Genomic DNA, 17,143 nt, shown 5'->3' with positions numbered 1-17,143 from the left:
TATGTATTTTATTTATCCTTATGTCATATTGTTATTTTTGATATTCTGGTTAATTACGATGTATTTAATGTTGTTTTCATAGGAGTGTTTATGTATATGAGATTGTGTGTGAGTTTTTAGTTGTATAATTTATTTATCTGTATGAGTGTGGGTGTGTAAATATTGTTGTATATATCGAGTTTAGTGAGTATGTATATGCGTATATGTGAGGGAGTATATGTATCTGTTGTGTGTGTGTGTTTTGCGTGTGTGTGTTTGTGTGTGAATGTGTATATGGGTTTGTTATTTAGGTTTTGGGATGTATGTGTTAATTTGTCTGTGTGGGGAGGGAGTGGGTTTTGGTGTATATTGAGGTTTATAAGTTAGTATAGGTATGTGTATAAGTCGTGGGTCTGTGTGTTAGTTAGTGTGTGGTGTATGTTTTGGTTTGTGTGGATTGTTTAGTTTAGGTGGTTTATGTGTATTGTGTTATAGGTTAGGATTTAGATAGTTTTAGAGTTTAGCAAAGGGAGATTATCGTTATATGTTTTTATGAGTTTTGGTTTATCATGGTTTTTTTAGGGAATCGTGGTAATTTGTCTATTTTCGATGTTGGTTGTTTTATTACATTGTTTCATTCATAATTTTTGAGTGGGTTCGTTTTGCCACGTGAATAACCGGGTGGTGGACTAGCGTGCTTGAATTGTGAATGGAATAGTGTAGTAGTGAGGTAGGCATAGAGAATGGGTTTGGGTTACTGCAAGTTGTTTGTTAGAGCTGCTAAGGTGAGCTAAAGCTCTAAATGTATATAATGATTTTTCATGGTAGTTTTTTAAAGAATCCATTCATAATAAATTTTTTTAAGTAGTGTTGGTTTGCCACGTGGATATAGTTTTTAGTTCCATTTATTCTATTTCTCCATTCATAATTTAAATGACGTTTACTTTCCATGGCGCGTATTCTTTTTTTACATAAGTTATTTCTATGGTAACGTAATTTTGGTTTGATTTTTTTAACGGCTAAGAATTTAATTTCACTTCATAATTTGAAACTGACTTGTAAGTATGTATTTTATTTATCCTTATGTCATATTGTTATTTTTGATATTCTGGTTAATTACGATGTATTTAATGTTGTTTTCATAGGAGTGTTTATGTATATGAGATTGTGTGTGAGTTTTTAGTTGTATAATTTATTTATCTGTATGAGTGTGGGTGTGTAAATATTTTGTATATATCGAGTTTAGTGAGTATGTATATGCGTATATGTGAGGGAGTATATGTATCTGTTGTGTGTGTGTTTTGCGTGTGTGTGTGTTTGTGTGTGAATGTGTATATGGGTTTGTTATTTAGGTTTTGGGATGTATGTGTTAATTTGTCTGTGTGGGGAGGGAGTGGGTTTTGGTGTATATTGAGGTTTATAAGTTAGTATAGGTATGTGTATAAGTCGTGGGTCTGTGGTTTACGTGTGTGTATTTGTGTGTGAATGTTTAGGTTAGGGGGATTACTATATAGGTTTGTTATAGAGTTTAGCAAAGGGAGATTTTATCGTTATATGTTTTTAAGAGTTTTGGTTTATCATGGTTTTTTTAGGGAATTCGTGGTAATTTGTATTTTCGATGTTGGTTGTTTTATTACATTGTTTCATTCATAATTTTTGAGTGGTGTTCGTTTTGCCACGTGAATATTATTTTTAATTCCATTTATTCCATTTCTCCATTCATTAATTTAGAGATGTTCGTTTCCAGAGCGGTTATACTTTTTATACATATGTTAAGTTCCTTGGTAAAGTAATTTTGTTTGGTGTATATGTTGAGGCTTATATGTACTTGGGGGGGTTTGTATTTGTTATGGGTGTGTGATTTACGTGTGTGTGTTGTGTGTGTGAATGTATAGGTTAAAGGGATTGCTATATAAGTATGTTATAGTGTTTAGTAAAGGGAGGTTTTATCATTTCTGTTTTTTGTGTTTTAGCTTATCATGGTAGTTTTATAAAAGAATCCATTCATAATTTTTGTGTTTATTTGTCTGTGTGGGGTTGAGTGGGTTTTTGGAGTATATGTTGAGGTTTATATGTATGTATTGGTATGTGTAAGTGGTGTGGGTATTTGTATATGTCGTGGGTGTGTGGTTTACGTGTGTGTATTTGTGTGTGAATGTTTAGGTTAGGGGGATTGCTATATAGGTTTGTTATAGAGTTTAGTAAAGGGAGATTTTATCATTATATGTTTTTATGAGTTTTGGTTTATCATGGTAGGTTTGTTAAGGAATTCGTAGTAATTTGTGTCTATTTGCGATGTCTGTTGTTTTATTGCATTGTTCATTCATAATTTTAAGTAGTGTTCGTTTTACCAAGTGAATATAATTTTTAATTCCATTTATTCCATTTCTCCGTTCATAGTTTTGAGTGATGTCCGTTTTCTAGAGCGTGAATGTGGGTTGTATGTGTGTGTGTGTGTGTGGGAGTATGAATAAGTATTGGGTTGAAGTATTTAGCTATTTTATTTATTTATAGTTGCCTAGACGTTTTTATGTGTATGTATAGGGATATATATATAGGTGTGTGATTTAGTGTATGTAGTTAGATATGGTTATATATAATTAGGTATATGTGTATGGGTGTATATATAGTTTATTATTATATTATTATTATTTTTTTGTTTTGTTTTATATTTTATATTTTATATTTTATATTTTATATTTAATTGTTGATAGGTTTTTTTTTTAGTTTATATATTGTTTATATATTGATTATATATGGATTATATATAGGTTATATATGGATTATATACTTATATTTTTTCATTCATACTTTAATTATTTTAAAATTATTATTTTTATATTTTAAAATATTGATTTTTTAGATTGGAAGTCCACCTGAAGATTGTCGATCAAGACAAAAAACGATTGTAGTGGCGGTTTTTTTTTTGACTATTTATTAAAATTTTATGTATTGATTAAGTCTTTCCTTGTTTGTTTTGCAAAATAGTGGTTTTGTCTCTAATAATATTTTATATAATATATATATATATAATATATTATATATATTTACAGACATTACAAATACAACATATACAAAGCGCATATATGAATATTCTAATATACATTTATATACGTATGTGGAGTGTGTTATGTGTATATGTATATATATATATGGTATATATATATATATATATATATATATATATATATATATATATTATATATATATAATATATATAATATAATAGATAGATATATAGATAGATAGATAGATAGATAGATAGATAGATAGATAGATAGATAGATGATATAGATATATAGGTACATACAATCATATGAGCCTATGTTTGTCTTTGTGCACACACACATGCATTATAATGCATACATAATGTATGTATGTATGTACGTATGTATGTATGTGTGTATGTATGTATGTATGTATGTATGTGCGTGTGGACGTACGTATGTCGAAATGCAGTGTGAGTGTATAGTGTCGGTAGTGTAGAGCAGTTAACGAGAACATGTGAGAACGATGATTTACTGTGAGGAAGAAAACGACACACTAAGATGGTGTGAGAGTGCGAAGAAAATAGCGAAGCACCGTGGAAAAGACGGTGCGGGGAAGGAGACGTGGTGGTGATTCCTGGAAGGTTTCGCAGTAACGTTTAAGAGAATCTTTTCGAGAGCCAACTAGGTGAGTGCCTCTCGTCGCATATATCGCCGAATGCACACATATGCACACATATGCACACATATGCACACATATGCACACATATGCTCCATCCTCTCTCTCTCTCTCTCTATTGTTTTTGTTATGCTGACACCAGAGAGATAGCAGTGTGGATACGAAATTCATCGCCTCGCTGCAAATCTGAATTGTGAAAGACAAGCGTAGGTAAGCTACCACTACCACTACCGCTGCTGCTGCTGCTGCTACTACCACCACTACTACTACTACAACTATCACTGCCGGTGGTGGTAGTTCTTGTCGTAGTAAGAGATCGTGGTGGTAGTGGTAATGGTGGTGCCAGTTGTGGCGGTAATGTTGAAAGAAGTGGCAATAAGCTGGGGTGGAAAGCGATTCGAGAGGAAAATACAAATATCTGCTGTAAGTATCTGGTGTTCTTCTTGAAGTTGTTAAACCTTACCATTCAATATGTGTCTTGTACTGTTGGAGAAATGGTAGCTGTCTATAGAAGACTCTTTTATGCCACCTTACCTCATCTCACCTTGTTTTCCTGTCGCTTCTACTTCTACCAGATCATCACTTTGACCCCTTATTCTTTATTTTCTGTTCTTCGCATTCTTATTCTTCCCATTATTTTTCTTGTCGTCAGCGTCGATCTTCTTCTTTCTTCTTCTTCTTTCTTCTTTTTCTTCTTCTTCCTTTTCTTCTTTTTCTTCTTCTTCTTCTTCTTCTTTTTCTTCTTCTTCTTCTTCCTCTTCTCCTTCCCCTTCTTCTCCTTCTCTTTCTTCTTCTTCTTCTTCTTCTTCTTCTCTTCTTCTTCTTCTTCTTCTTCTTCTTCTCCTTCTCCTTCCCCTTCTTCTTCTTCTTCTTCTTCTTCTTCTTCTTCTTCTTCTTCTTCTTCTTCCTCTTCTTCCTCCTCCTCCTCCTCCTCCTTTTTTTTCCGTGTCCCCTTTTTCTGTTTACTTCCCCCCCCCCAAATTCTTTCCTTACCGTTTCCGTTGTTTTCCTTTCATTCATTCTTTCCTTTCTCCCCCTCTCCATCTACCTGGTCTCCTTCCTCTTTTCCTTCGTTTCTCTTCAACCATCAACCAAATTTGTTTTCTCTTGCTTGAGATGAACTTACACACACACACACACACACACACACACAAATATGTATACCTTTATGTTTATATTTTTATATATACATATGAGGGGTGAGAAAGAGAGAGTAAGAGAAAGTGGGGAATAAAACTCTTTCAAAACGCATACACACACACCAACATATTCATACTTATATACCTACACACGCGCGTGCACACAAGCGTGTGTATTTATACGGACGTAAAAGCACAAAATTTTAATTTTTGTCATTAGATATGCGCATATCTTGTTACGTGAATGTGTGTTTGTATGTTTGTATTTTGCAATCTGTGTGTAAAAAAATGCTTTATAACACTAGGATTAGACGAAAAGCTGTTGTTTTGTGTATGCGTGTGTCTATGAATAAGAGAGAAAATGTGAGAAAAACGACGATTGTTACTTTTTCTTTCGTTTTCATTCACAAATTTCTACTTTTTCTTCAAATAATTACTTTCCTCATCCTGTGAAATAAAATCAAGGTTGATTTATTACGGCTTGCTTTTCTATGCATTAGATTTAGACAGACGTGCGTGCATTCGCGCATGCACTACTCGCACACACACGCGCACATACACGCATAGACATTACATGTGTGTGTGTGTGTGTTGTGTGTGTGTGTGTGTGGTGCGCGCGTGCATCTGTGTATATGCGTGTATGTTTTTTCTGTATGTGTGTATATGTATATGTGAAAACAGTTGGATAAACATAAATATGTGAAAACAGTTGGATCATTGCTACTCGGAGTTTCGCCCCACACGTGCGAACTATTCAGGTAGTCTTGATAAACTTATTGAGAAATGTCTGCTCGAATGCATGCCGTGTGGGAATCGGAGTAACAAAGATATCATTGAACGATACTTAATCACTTTACACCTTACTCCAACTGTTGACTAAGGATTTTACTTTCACTTTCACTTTTAAAGAAAAGGTATGAATGTATGCATGCATGTATGTATGCATGTATGTATGTATGTATGTATGTATGCATGTATGTATGTATGTATGTATGTATGTATGTATGCATGCATGCATGTATGTATGTATGTATGTATGTATGTATGTATGTATGTATGTATGTATGTATGTATGCATGTATGTATGTATGTATGTATGTATGTATGCATGCATGTATGTATGTATGTATGTATGAGTGTGTGTGTATGTATGTATGTATGTATATATGTATGTATGTATGTACGTACGTATGTATGTATGTATGTATGTATGTATGTATGTATGTATGTATGCATGCATGCATGCATGCATGTATGTATGTATGTATGTATGTATGTATCTATGTATGTATGCATGAGTGTACATGTATACATGATGACTAGGTATGTATATATAGATATATAAATCTATTTCTCTCTCTCTCTCTCTCTCTCTCTCTCTCTATATATATATATATATATATATATATAAACCTATGTCTGTGTGCGTGCGTGTATACACACACACACACACACACACACACACACACACACACACATATATATATATATATTACGGTGATGTACTTGCATAGCAAGTGACCTGATCTGAGATCGTGTGCTGAAACAAACACACTTGCAGCGTGGAAGGTGTTTATAAGCCATTTGAAAACACACAAAAACCGTTAGATTCACTTCAACATTTAAATTTAATTTGTCAAAATATTTTCGTCGCTTTGAGACCCCGACCTCTTCACTCACAAAGTTCCGTGCTGCATTTTGTCAGTGAAGAGGTCGCGGTCTGAAAAAGACGAAAATATTTTGACATATTAAATTTAAATGTTGAAGTGAATCGAACGGTTTTTGTGTGTTTTTAAATGGCTTATAAACACATTCCACGCAGCAAGTGTTGTATATATATATATATATTGATAACTCCGAAACTCGGAGTTTTATCATGGCTACCGAATAATTGTCACATATTACATTTACATATATATATATGTGTGTGTGTGTGTGTGTGTGTTTACATATATATATAAACCTATGCCTCTGTGTGTGCGTGTACACACACACACACACACACACACACACACACACACACACACACACACATTCATATATCTATATAGTTATATATCTATCTATATATATTTATCTCTCTCTATAATATACATTCACATATATATGTTACAAAGAACGAAAAAATTCTGTATAATCCAGATTTTTTTCCATCGTAATTTGCGAATCTAAGAGACCATGGTTTCTGTTATTGATTACTCCTCGATATATCCAGTGTGATAAACTGGGATTCCCTAAAAATCAACTTGTTCCTGGAAGCTAACAAAATATGATTTCCCCGCTATATACATATATCATTGTTTTGACGTTGTTGTTATTGTTTTTTTACATGCATTCAATATGAGTTGATTTGTTGTTTACGTTTATGTCGAACTGTCTTCCCTTCTGGAAACCACTCGGCTGTGAAATAAAAATGAAATCTGTTTTTCATCAATAACACCGAATCAAGAAGACTGTTGCATCTTGCTAGGACACAAGTAGAAGTAAGGTTTCAACATTTAGATAGTAATCCAGCATCTTAACCTTGTCGCTAATTGCAGCAAAGACCCGCATCAACTTGTAGTTCACTTACAAATGAGTAGACAAATCCATTTAGCGGAATCCCCGCGATGCTGCTCAAGCTGAGCAGATCTCTGTTGCAGGAAAGAAGATAACCATTCCAAAATGCATGCATCCAAAAGTCTCGGTAGGGAAGGCTGTGAAGTGACTCGGTGTATTTATAGCTAGTTTGTCTGCAGCGAGAAATTTCCTCCATAACAAAATATGTGAATGGCTTCCTTACGGATCCGAATATGCCCCATGCGTTTTTGTACTTGGAACAATCTTGTATACATACATACGTACATACATACATATGGAGGCGCAATGGCCCAGTGGCTAGGGCAGCGGATTCGCGGTCGTAGGATCGCAGTTTCGATTCCCAGACCGGGCGTTGTGAGTGTTTATTGAGCGAAAACACCTAAAAGCTCCACGAAGCTCCGACAGGGGGGGGGGTGATCCCTGCTGTACTCTTTCACCACTCTTTCTCCCACTCTTTCTTCTGTTGGCCTGCTCGCTTAGCCAGCGGGGTGGCGTCATTCGAAGGCTAAAACAATGCGAGCGCATTGTGACCAGCGATGTGTAACTACATCTGATGGTCTGGTCGGTCACGTGGTGGTCACATGCATACACACACACACACACACACACACATTAGCATCTGCTGCAGCAGAGGTAGCAGCCAGATGCTCCATCTCTGTCCAGAGATCGGCTTGCTTAGACTCTTCGCTGCTATTGTGCCGCATGCGTGCAATCAGCGAGGCTCTGGAATCCAGAGTCCATTTCGTTGATGCTGACAAACGTCTTTGAGGGTCTCTTGCTCTTTTCTCTTCCACACTTCCTCTCAGGATGGTCTTGGACAATGAATGCCTCGTGGCGCATCGTGTGTCCAAAATTTGATAGCTTTGTGGACTTGGTTCTTAACAATAGGTTTCTTTAGATTTTTAGCTTTTCTAGTACTGCAGCGATGTTACTCTGTCTTTCCAGCTTATTCTGACCAATAAACATAAGATCCACATCTCAAAAGGCATCTAGCTTATTTTCTGTGTGTGTGTGAGCATGTATGTATTTAAGGACATATTTGGTAATTTAATAATAAAAAGAGAACTCTGATCTACCAAAAACCAACTGTATTCCAATAAAGATTTGTGCACGTGATTTCAGTAAGCTTTCTTATACGCTTATTCTATGAATCCGCCTTCGTCTTCTCTGACTGCTGCGGTGCGGGACCTGAATCGTTATGCCTGCATTAAATAATCCTTATTCATTTCGGACTTAACCTGGACAATGGCAGCTTTCAAGAAAGCTATGGATTTGTGAGGATGTTAATTACACCCCCCATCCTTTTCAACAACTCCCTAAACGAAGTCCATAGGATTTAAATCTGGCGAGCTTTGAGGTCACATGTTTGTTGTTATAGAATCGTAAAGATTGTTTGACACCCATTCTTGGGTTACGTGGACTCCGTGAGAGGCGCTGATTCTTGTTGAAACACGTATGACCACCCATTATGAACTTCTATCATCCAAGGCTTAATTGTCTCCAGTATCTTAATGAATCCAGCAGCATTAATTTTAGGACCCCGTGGAAAGAGTTGTGAGGTGGCATGACATGTTGTTTGTTACTTCTCTACGACCTCCGTCTGTCATTAATGTCCGTGAATGAGGGTCTTGGTTGTCCGCTCTACTGTAACAGTGTTGTCTGTGGAGTTAGTGCCTTCAAGTATAAGGTGTTCAATAGGTCAAGGCCTGGGTAGTATGCGATGGAAGACAGGCAGTTGCTCACGCAGCGTCTCTTCCACTCTCCAGGTCACCGATGGATCCAAAGGAACAACACAACTGTTACAATTTGGCAACAGCGCCGTCGCAGGAGCGATGGCAATAAAGTTAAAGACAACTTCTAACTGCTCCGGGGGATGCGATTCTCGATTTTCCTTCAGGCTTAACTCCCGAAGCCTTTCCCATGATTCTGGATTTTCCTTTAGGCTTAACTGCCGAAGCCTTTCCCATGACTATGTCTGTGATGCAACGGAGATTTGGAATCAGAATTTTTTTTCTCCCGGATGGATCGTTTCACCCTCAGGTTGACGAGTTCCATCTGCCCGACCGGCTGGCTAATTAACTCATGGCTGAGTTGATTCCGGATTCCTCAAAACTGTGGAATTCCCTAACTAGGGCCTCACTACTGGATGCAATTTAAAGCCATACCCTTTGTTACTCACTACTCTTAAAACCTTCACAGCTGTGGGACACTTAGTGTGCATCACTTTGGGGGACATCAGTAGAATTTGTACGTAACCATCTGTCATTTCTCCTGCTTTGGTCGAATTTTTTCTCATCAAAGAAGAACCTAAGCATTCTATGTTCGTGGGGGGGGGGTTAATTTTGTTAGATAACAGCTTGTCACGGATCAAACGGTTTCCCCATTGGCTTCTCAATATATACGACTTGTATCGAATGTCTTCACGCACCACAGTTCTGATAGTCCACTTTAACGTCTGAAATTCTTTGGCGACGGCCCTCATTGATTTTCCGGGATCATCGTCAATAATGTTTTGAATCCGTTGGATGAATTGCATTGTTCTTATGGTGCCCGAACGTTTAGAATGCTTTCTTCTCTTTGGAACAATTGAAACAATCCCGCCAAAATCATGCAATTCCAACCGAAGTTTGAAAAAAAACCCCAACTAGATGAAACCTATAAACAAGAGCTTGAAGATTCTTTTCGGGATGAAGAAATATCTGAAATGCTTCAGAAAACAAGCAATATTCTCTCAATGAGCAACTATGAATGACGAGTGTCGACAAACTGCTATGTTCGATCTTTCGCTAATCGAAGGTAAACAATAACCGACTCTATCTCTATCTATATTAGCATGAATTCAACCTTTTCGTTGAACTCAGCGGTGACTTTCAAGACTTGCTAACATTTCTCATTGTCAAACAACAAATAGAACCTAAGCGACCATTCCCCAAAGACGGTGCCATTCGTTGTGAAGGGTTGCTTTCTTCAATAAATAGCACGAACGAACTGAAACAAGACATTAATGGCTTAAGGTTTTTAAAGTGTAAAAACATATTTCAACTTTCAATCGGATCCTGAAATCGATATTTGGGCGACATCACTGCTTTGGCAGAAGAGCAATGCAATGAGGTAATCTGCAAACGAGAACATCGGATCATCCATGAAAATGCTACCGTTCGTCATAAAAACACGAGAAAAAGAAAGATGCTTCTCAAAAGTTCGTAATAATAAGCTGGAAACAATTCAGCCATCAGAAGTACAAGATTACTCCCAAGTCCAAGGACCTATAAAGCTTTGAATTAAGTTGAAAGCATCATTCGTTTTATAAACTGCAATCTTATGCTATTGCTCTATAAATGAAGGAAACATGGTTCAGTTTTCAATGATCCTAAGTAAAGCAGTTCCTAAAACACAAGTTTAAAATTATTGGATGTGCTAGAAATGCAAAAATGTTAAGGGAACAACCTTTCACTAGCTTACCAATCGAAATTTCAAATAGAATGTGTAATTATCGATTTAGGTGTACAATACTCAAAGAGAAAAAGCAAGCTGTGGATGTTAAAAATACCTAAATAACACTAGGGCATAACTGGATCACATTCTAGTCAACGGGGAAAATTCAATCGCAAAATAAGGCTGTGGACTGTGAAGCCGACAATTTTGCTGGCAATTCTGATGACAAATAAATTCAGGCAGAATTTGAGAGTAAATAAGAACTGAAGTATATATATAAAAAAAAAAGTGTTATGATTAGAGAAAACTTAACCCCGACGCAGGTACGAGAAATTCATTTGCACTTGATATAAAGAATTGCTTGGTAACATCACAAATTTTAGTGGATTTTCAAAATGCCGATTCCATTGAGAATAACATCATAAAGACAAATGAAAATGCATCAGAAGCAAATATTCGAAAAGCAGAAAGGAAGAACGAAGAATCTTGTGGGAGAATAAGGAGACATTTGAGAAAAGAGAACTGATGGAAGCGCGCGCGCGAACACATACACACAGAAGGTAGAAAGAGCAGTGTCTCAAGTTAAATTCATTCTATCTAAACCTTAATGAGTTTCCTTGTTGCGAGATGAATGACTTCGAACTACATAGAATGTTGTAAGCATGACGCTATTTGAACCAACGAAGGCGGCGAGCTGGCAGAAACGTTAGCACGCCGGGCGAAATGGTTAGTGGTATTTCGTCTGCCGCTACGTTGTGAGTTCAAATTCTGCCGAGGTCGACTTTGCCTTTCATCCTTTCGGGGTCGATAAATAAAGTACCAATTGCGCACTGGGATCGATATAATCGACTTAATACCTATGTCTGTCCTTGTCTGTCCCCTCTGCATTTAGCCCCTTGTGGGTAGTAAAGAAATAGGTATTTCGTCTGCCGTTACGTTCTGAGTTCAAATTCCGCGAGGTCGACTTTGCCTTTCATCCTTTCAGGATCGATAAATTAAGTACCAGTTGCGTACTGGGGTCCATCTACTCGACTGGCCTCCTCCCCCAAAAGTTCGGGTCTTGTGCCTAGAGTTGAAAAGAATATTTGAACCAACGGCATTTTACCAACTGGCGAAGGCAACTAAGCCGAAATTCGGAGTCACTGTCAAACTTTTCCATGTGAAAGTTAATGAATGACACTTCAATTAATGTTCGAATGCATAAGCATTAACAACTAGCTATCTGTCTATCTGTCTGTCTTTGTTCCTGTCGTGTTTGTGTGTGTGTGTATGTGTGTGTGTGTGTATGAATACACACACACGCAGTAATCCCTCGACTATTGCGGTTGTTACGTTCCAAAAACCCCTGAAACAATACTGTACTGTACATTTTTTATTACTTTTTAAATTTGTATATATTTTATTATAAATGCAAAACAACACCACACACACTCGCCTCCCGAGTTTTGTTTTCCGTACAGTATGTACGATTCTTTGTTTACTCATCGACGGTACACTACGTATTTTCTATTTAATTAATGTATTATACAGTGCAGTACTGTACTGTATTTTTATTCATTAATTTATGAACTTTTAGGCGTGAAAATTCTGTCAATAAATTACGTATGAAATTACTTTCATCAGTAATTGTGAACATCTTTCTGTCAGTAATTTGTCGTTGTTTGTAAATAGCGATTGAAAACTTAGAGAGAGAAAAAAATAGCGATTGAACTTAAAGTGAAAACAATAGCGTCTGAAAAATGAAAGTGAAAACTATAGAGACTGAGTGAGATATGGAGAGAGGGGGAGAGAGAGATAGCTAGTTAGACAAATAAGATAGATACAGATAGAGAAGGTATAAACAGATAGATACAGAGATAGATAGATGGATATAGCGATAGAGATAGATAAAGAAATATAGAGAGATAGATAGAATGATATAGAGATAGATATAGATAGAGAGATATAGAGAGATAGAGATAGACATAGATGGCTAGAAATATATAGATAGACGTCTATACGTCACTGGCGCCAGAAAACCGGAAGTAAATATTTTTAAAATCTTTGAAAGACGTGAATCTAATGTTACCTCTCTTCTCCACGTAACCCAGGAACGGGCGTTTTCTGCCCCCCACTGGGGGCCCGTTACTCATTATATGAAAAATTTTAAGAGTCTAAAATCATCCCTGGAACATAAGTAATGAATGCTCCCAGTTTGGAGAAAATCAGTTGAAAAATACGGCTGCTATAATCTTTTACACACACATACAAATACACACGCACACACACACACACACACACACACACACACACCATACACACACAGAACGGGATTTATATTATAAACTCAGCAAGGAGTTAAGGTTCCATGACACGCATATGTATGTATATGTGTATGCATAGAGATAAGTAGTTATATATACATACAAACATATATTATATGTGTATATATATATATATATATATATACTAGCAGGCATACCCGGCGTTGCCCGGGGCTGTTTGTTAAGTATGCCTGTTTAGTTATTAGACCATTCACGGATGCACCTCTGAAATGAGTGAAAGAAATCATAATGGCAAATGTTCCCTGCGTTGTTTGATTTATTTAGTGAAATAGTGAACATGCAGAGTAATACGCGCACACCGTTGTCATTGTTTTCCATTGGGGCAGTAGGTCGATCTGTAAAAAACCGGCTGTAATTGAGTTTATTTTCCTTATCACATAACTACTGACGTGCGCTGTTTAGCAGATGGAAAGGTTGAGCCTAAAGATATGACATAAAGAGAAATAGTATGTTTACCTGCTGTTTCGCTGGGTTGTAAGTTGAACTGCGCGTTGTACTGCAGTCTCTACAGCTCGTGCAGCAGCAGTTGAGGAAGCATCTCTTGTGAGTCGAACTGCGAGTTATGCTGCAGTCTCCGCCGCTCGTGCAGCAGCAGTTGAGGAAGCATTTCTTGTTCGGCGTGCTGAACGTTGCTCGTTGCTCTGGGTGACCCGTTGCGCAGCAATACGTGCTAACCGATCACAACGCTGCTCTTCACTTTCCCTTCTTCGCGCTGAAACCATCCTAAGTGCACTGAGTGAGTTCCTCCTGTTGGCGTCCTCGTTCGATTCATTTGCATGCATACGTTTACTTTTCTTTGCAGCATTTGTTTGCCGAGCTATATTGGATCTTTTGCGTGGAGGCATGGTGGAATATTATCAGTTTGCGCAATAGAAAAAGTCCTAAGGAAAAAGCGGTGAATGTGTAGCCCCCCAAAAATTGTAAAATGTAGTTGGCAAAAATGTTAATCAAACAGACCGAATTAAGGATTTTTAATTTTGGGAAAGAGTTCTGAAGTGGCTAGTTTAAGTTGAGATAATTATATGAAAAAGAGCGCTCACGTGAAAACAGGGGCAAACCGTAACTCGCAAATGAATACTGCTGGCAGTACTGTGCAAGCAGTCGATAAGAGCTCGCCACAGCTGACAAAGTATTGATTTTTCCAGCTGAGTGTGTGTCACGTTTATCGCTGGCTTAAGCCAAATCCTAGGTGAATTGAGAGTGGTCTATTTATGTTGGGGCGCGGAATTTCGATACACATATGTATAAGGAATTGTTTTCCGTAAACATCTTGTGCTAAATCCAGTCAAAATACAAGCAGGATACACCGAAATAATATTACTCCAAATTGTGTAATTTTTCAGGTATGCTATCATTAATTTTTTTTTTTTGTATTCTTTATTCAGCTAATAACAGTTACACAATCAATAAATCTCTCTATTTATAAAGTTGAAGTTGTCTGTGTATGGCAGGTTTGGTAGCCTTCAACTAACACTATTTCCTCCGAGACCCTATGGTGCAAGTTGATCAAAATTGAGAGTATGATAGGAGAAGGCTTGCTCTTCCTTCCGTAGAAGGAAAAATTCAAATCGGACCATGTTAAACACCAAATATTATTTACATCAAAAAGGTGCTTTTTTTTCTATGAAAATCCCTATTTTTTCGGTGTATTTCAACCAGAAAAATGTTCACTTAAAAAGAATAACAAGCTACATAATGCAAAATATCTACTTTTCAAAAATTCCAATTCTAAAGGGTCGAAAAAAACCCGAGCAACCCCGGGCGATACTGCTAGTTTAGAATAATAGCAAGAACTCAAAGACATTAGAATTTATGAAGAAATCAGGTATTCTGTTAACTTAACCACACAAACGTCCTCTATTTATTGTATATCTGTTTATCAGAAGATTTCGTTACTCTGCTTGGCGGGGAAATGGAATGCACGTGTGCTGTGTATATGAACTGGAAACAAAAATCATGTTGAAAAACTTACTGTAGGTTTGAACACGTGATTATATAACTGATTTGTTCTGCATTACTCTTCCGTCGATATTTATATTTGCATATTTTAATATTAATAACCTACATAGGCATACAACTACAACTGTACAGAGATGGAAAATAATAAGTTTTTATTCTCGTTAATCGTATGAACTACGTTAACACGAAAGGAGTTCTCAGCAAAGGAATTTCATGTCACAGTCCTAAGTGTAAGAGAGAAAAAGAGTGAGAGAGAGAGAGAGGAGGGGAGGGACAGAGATAGAGAGACAGCGAGAGAGACACAGAGAGATTAAAAAGACAAAAAGGGAACGAGGTCTCGCAGTGAATTAAAATTAGTTATCTTTAGGCGTAGGAGCGGCTGTGTGGTAAGTAGCTTGCTTACAAACCACATGGTCCCGGGTTCATTCCCACTGCGTGGCATCTTGGGCAAGAGTCTTCTACTATAGCCTCGGGCCGACCGAACCTTGTGAGTGGATTTGGTAGACGGAAACTGAAAGAAGTCCGTCGTATATATGTATATATTTGCATATGTATGTGTATGTATATGTTTGTGTGTCTGTGTTTGTCCCCGCAACATCGCTTGACAACCGATGCTGGTGTATTTACTTCCCCGTAACTTAGCAGTTCGGCAAAAGAGACCGATAGAATAAGTACTGGGCTTCCAAAGAATAAGTCCTGGGGTCGATTTGCTCGACTAAAGGCGGTGCTCCAGCATGGCCGCAGTCAAATGACTGAAACAAGTAAAAGAGTAACCATATATGTATTAAAATTAGAATTTTAAAGAATTTTCCAGATAGTATAGACTTTAGTAATTACATTGTTTTAGTAAAAGTTACATACTCCAAAACTAATCAATAAGCATTCTTTATTGTTGTATATGTGTTTGTATACGTGTGCTTGTATATACACATATTGTTATACATATATACACACATATACTTATATATTCATATACTCATGTACATATACTTACATCTATCAATATCTTTATATACATACACACGCATATATATATATATATATATACATGTTTATATGCACACACACACACACACACTCTCACACATACATACATACATACATACATACATACACGCACATATACTCACATATACGCACGCACACAGCGAGGAACAGAAACAAACGACAAAAAAAGCCCACAAAAAGGACGGCGTACGTTCTCAAGCAACGCTATTAGCTTGACAGTCAGGGAAATGAAAAAAGTTAATGGCTATAAGTTACGGATATTGTCCTGCTTGGGATAGAGGGAAAAGTGGGGAGGACCGAGAGAACTGGAAAAGAAGGAAGAAGAAAGGGCGAAATAATTAAAAAAGAAACTATTCTGGCGAGAGAAGGCACGTGGTCTACACGTTTAGCCGCTGACTGGCCGAAGTAAAGAGTAGATTAATTGAGGTAATTTTTTTTATAGGAAAGTGAATGCGTGGACTGTGGTGTGTCTGTGTGCTTGCTGGTATGTGTGTTTGAGTGGTATGGAGAAGTAGTTTCACTGTGTGAGGTTCTTTGTGTGTCGTGTACTGTGTGTGACTGACTGCATCTCTGTGTATTTGTGGTCTGTTATATGTACATGTACGTGTGTGTAAGCGTGAGTATATGTCTTTGTATGCATATGAGTGAGTGTTTGTGTGTGGTCCATATAGGAAAAGATATTACAATATTGGTGGCGAATGGAGGCCATGAGCTGCATAGAGGTAGAGTCCGAAAAATACAAAGATCCAATAGTAGTCCGGGCGGAGTGATGGTTGGATGGATGGGAAGAAGTACCGAAAGTTCAAGGAGAAGGTAAGAGAGATGAGAGTCCAGGAGAGGAGGAAGTTCAGTTAGGGAGGATCAAACTGGTGTAACCACGTGGGTGTATGTAATATATAGTTCAAATTTTCAGAAAGCAAAAAAAAAAAAACCAAGACAGGTAAGAGATCAAGCAGGTGTATTAGTTTGACGCCCAGGAAGAATGAAAAAGCTTACATCCGTCCCAACCTCATAGATCTCACTTTGTGGCACCTTGGGCAAGTGACTTGCAAC

At 37.2% G+C, this 17,143-nt stretch overlaps 1 long non-coding RNA gene across 1 annotated transcript in view; it reads left to right on the top strand.

Moving 5' to 3' along the window:
* Positions 1 to 3,503: 3,503 nt before the first annotated feature.
* Positions 3,504 to 17,143, top strand: part of LOC118767375 — a 28,335-nt gene continuing 14,695 nt past the window's right edge. Inside the window, exon 1 of the long non-coding RNA XR_005003294.1 lies at positions 3,504 to 4,068. This is a non-coding gene — a long non-coding RNA (uncharacterized LOC118767375). The remainder of the gene's footprint in view (positions 4,069 to 17,143) is intronic.

The sequence above is a fragment of the Octopus sinensis genome, linkage group LG21 (genome assembly GCF_006345805.1).
Source record: "Octopus sinensis linkage group LG21, ASM634580v1, whole genome shotgun sequence".
Taxonomy (NCBI): domain Eukaryota; kingdom Metazoa; phylum Mollusca; class Cephalopoda; order Octopoda; family Octopodidae; genus Octopus; species Octopus sinensis.
Note: the sequence above shows the minus strand (reverse complement) of the source record. Positions and strands in the feature narration are given on the sequence as shown.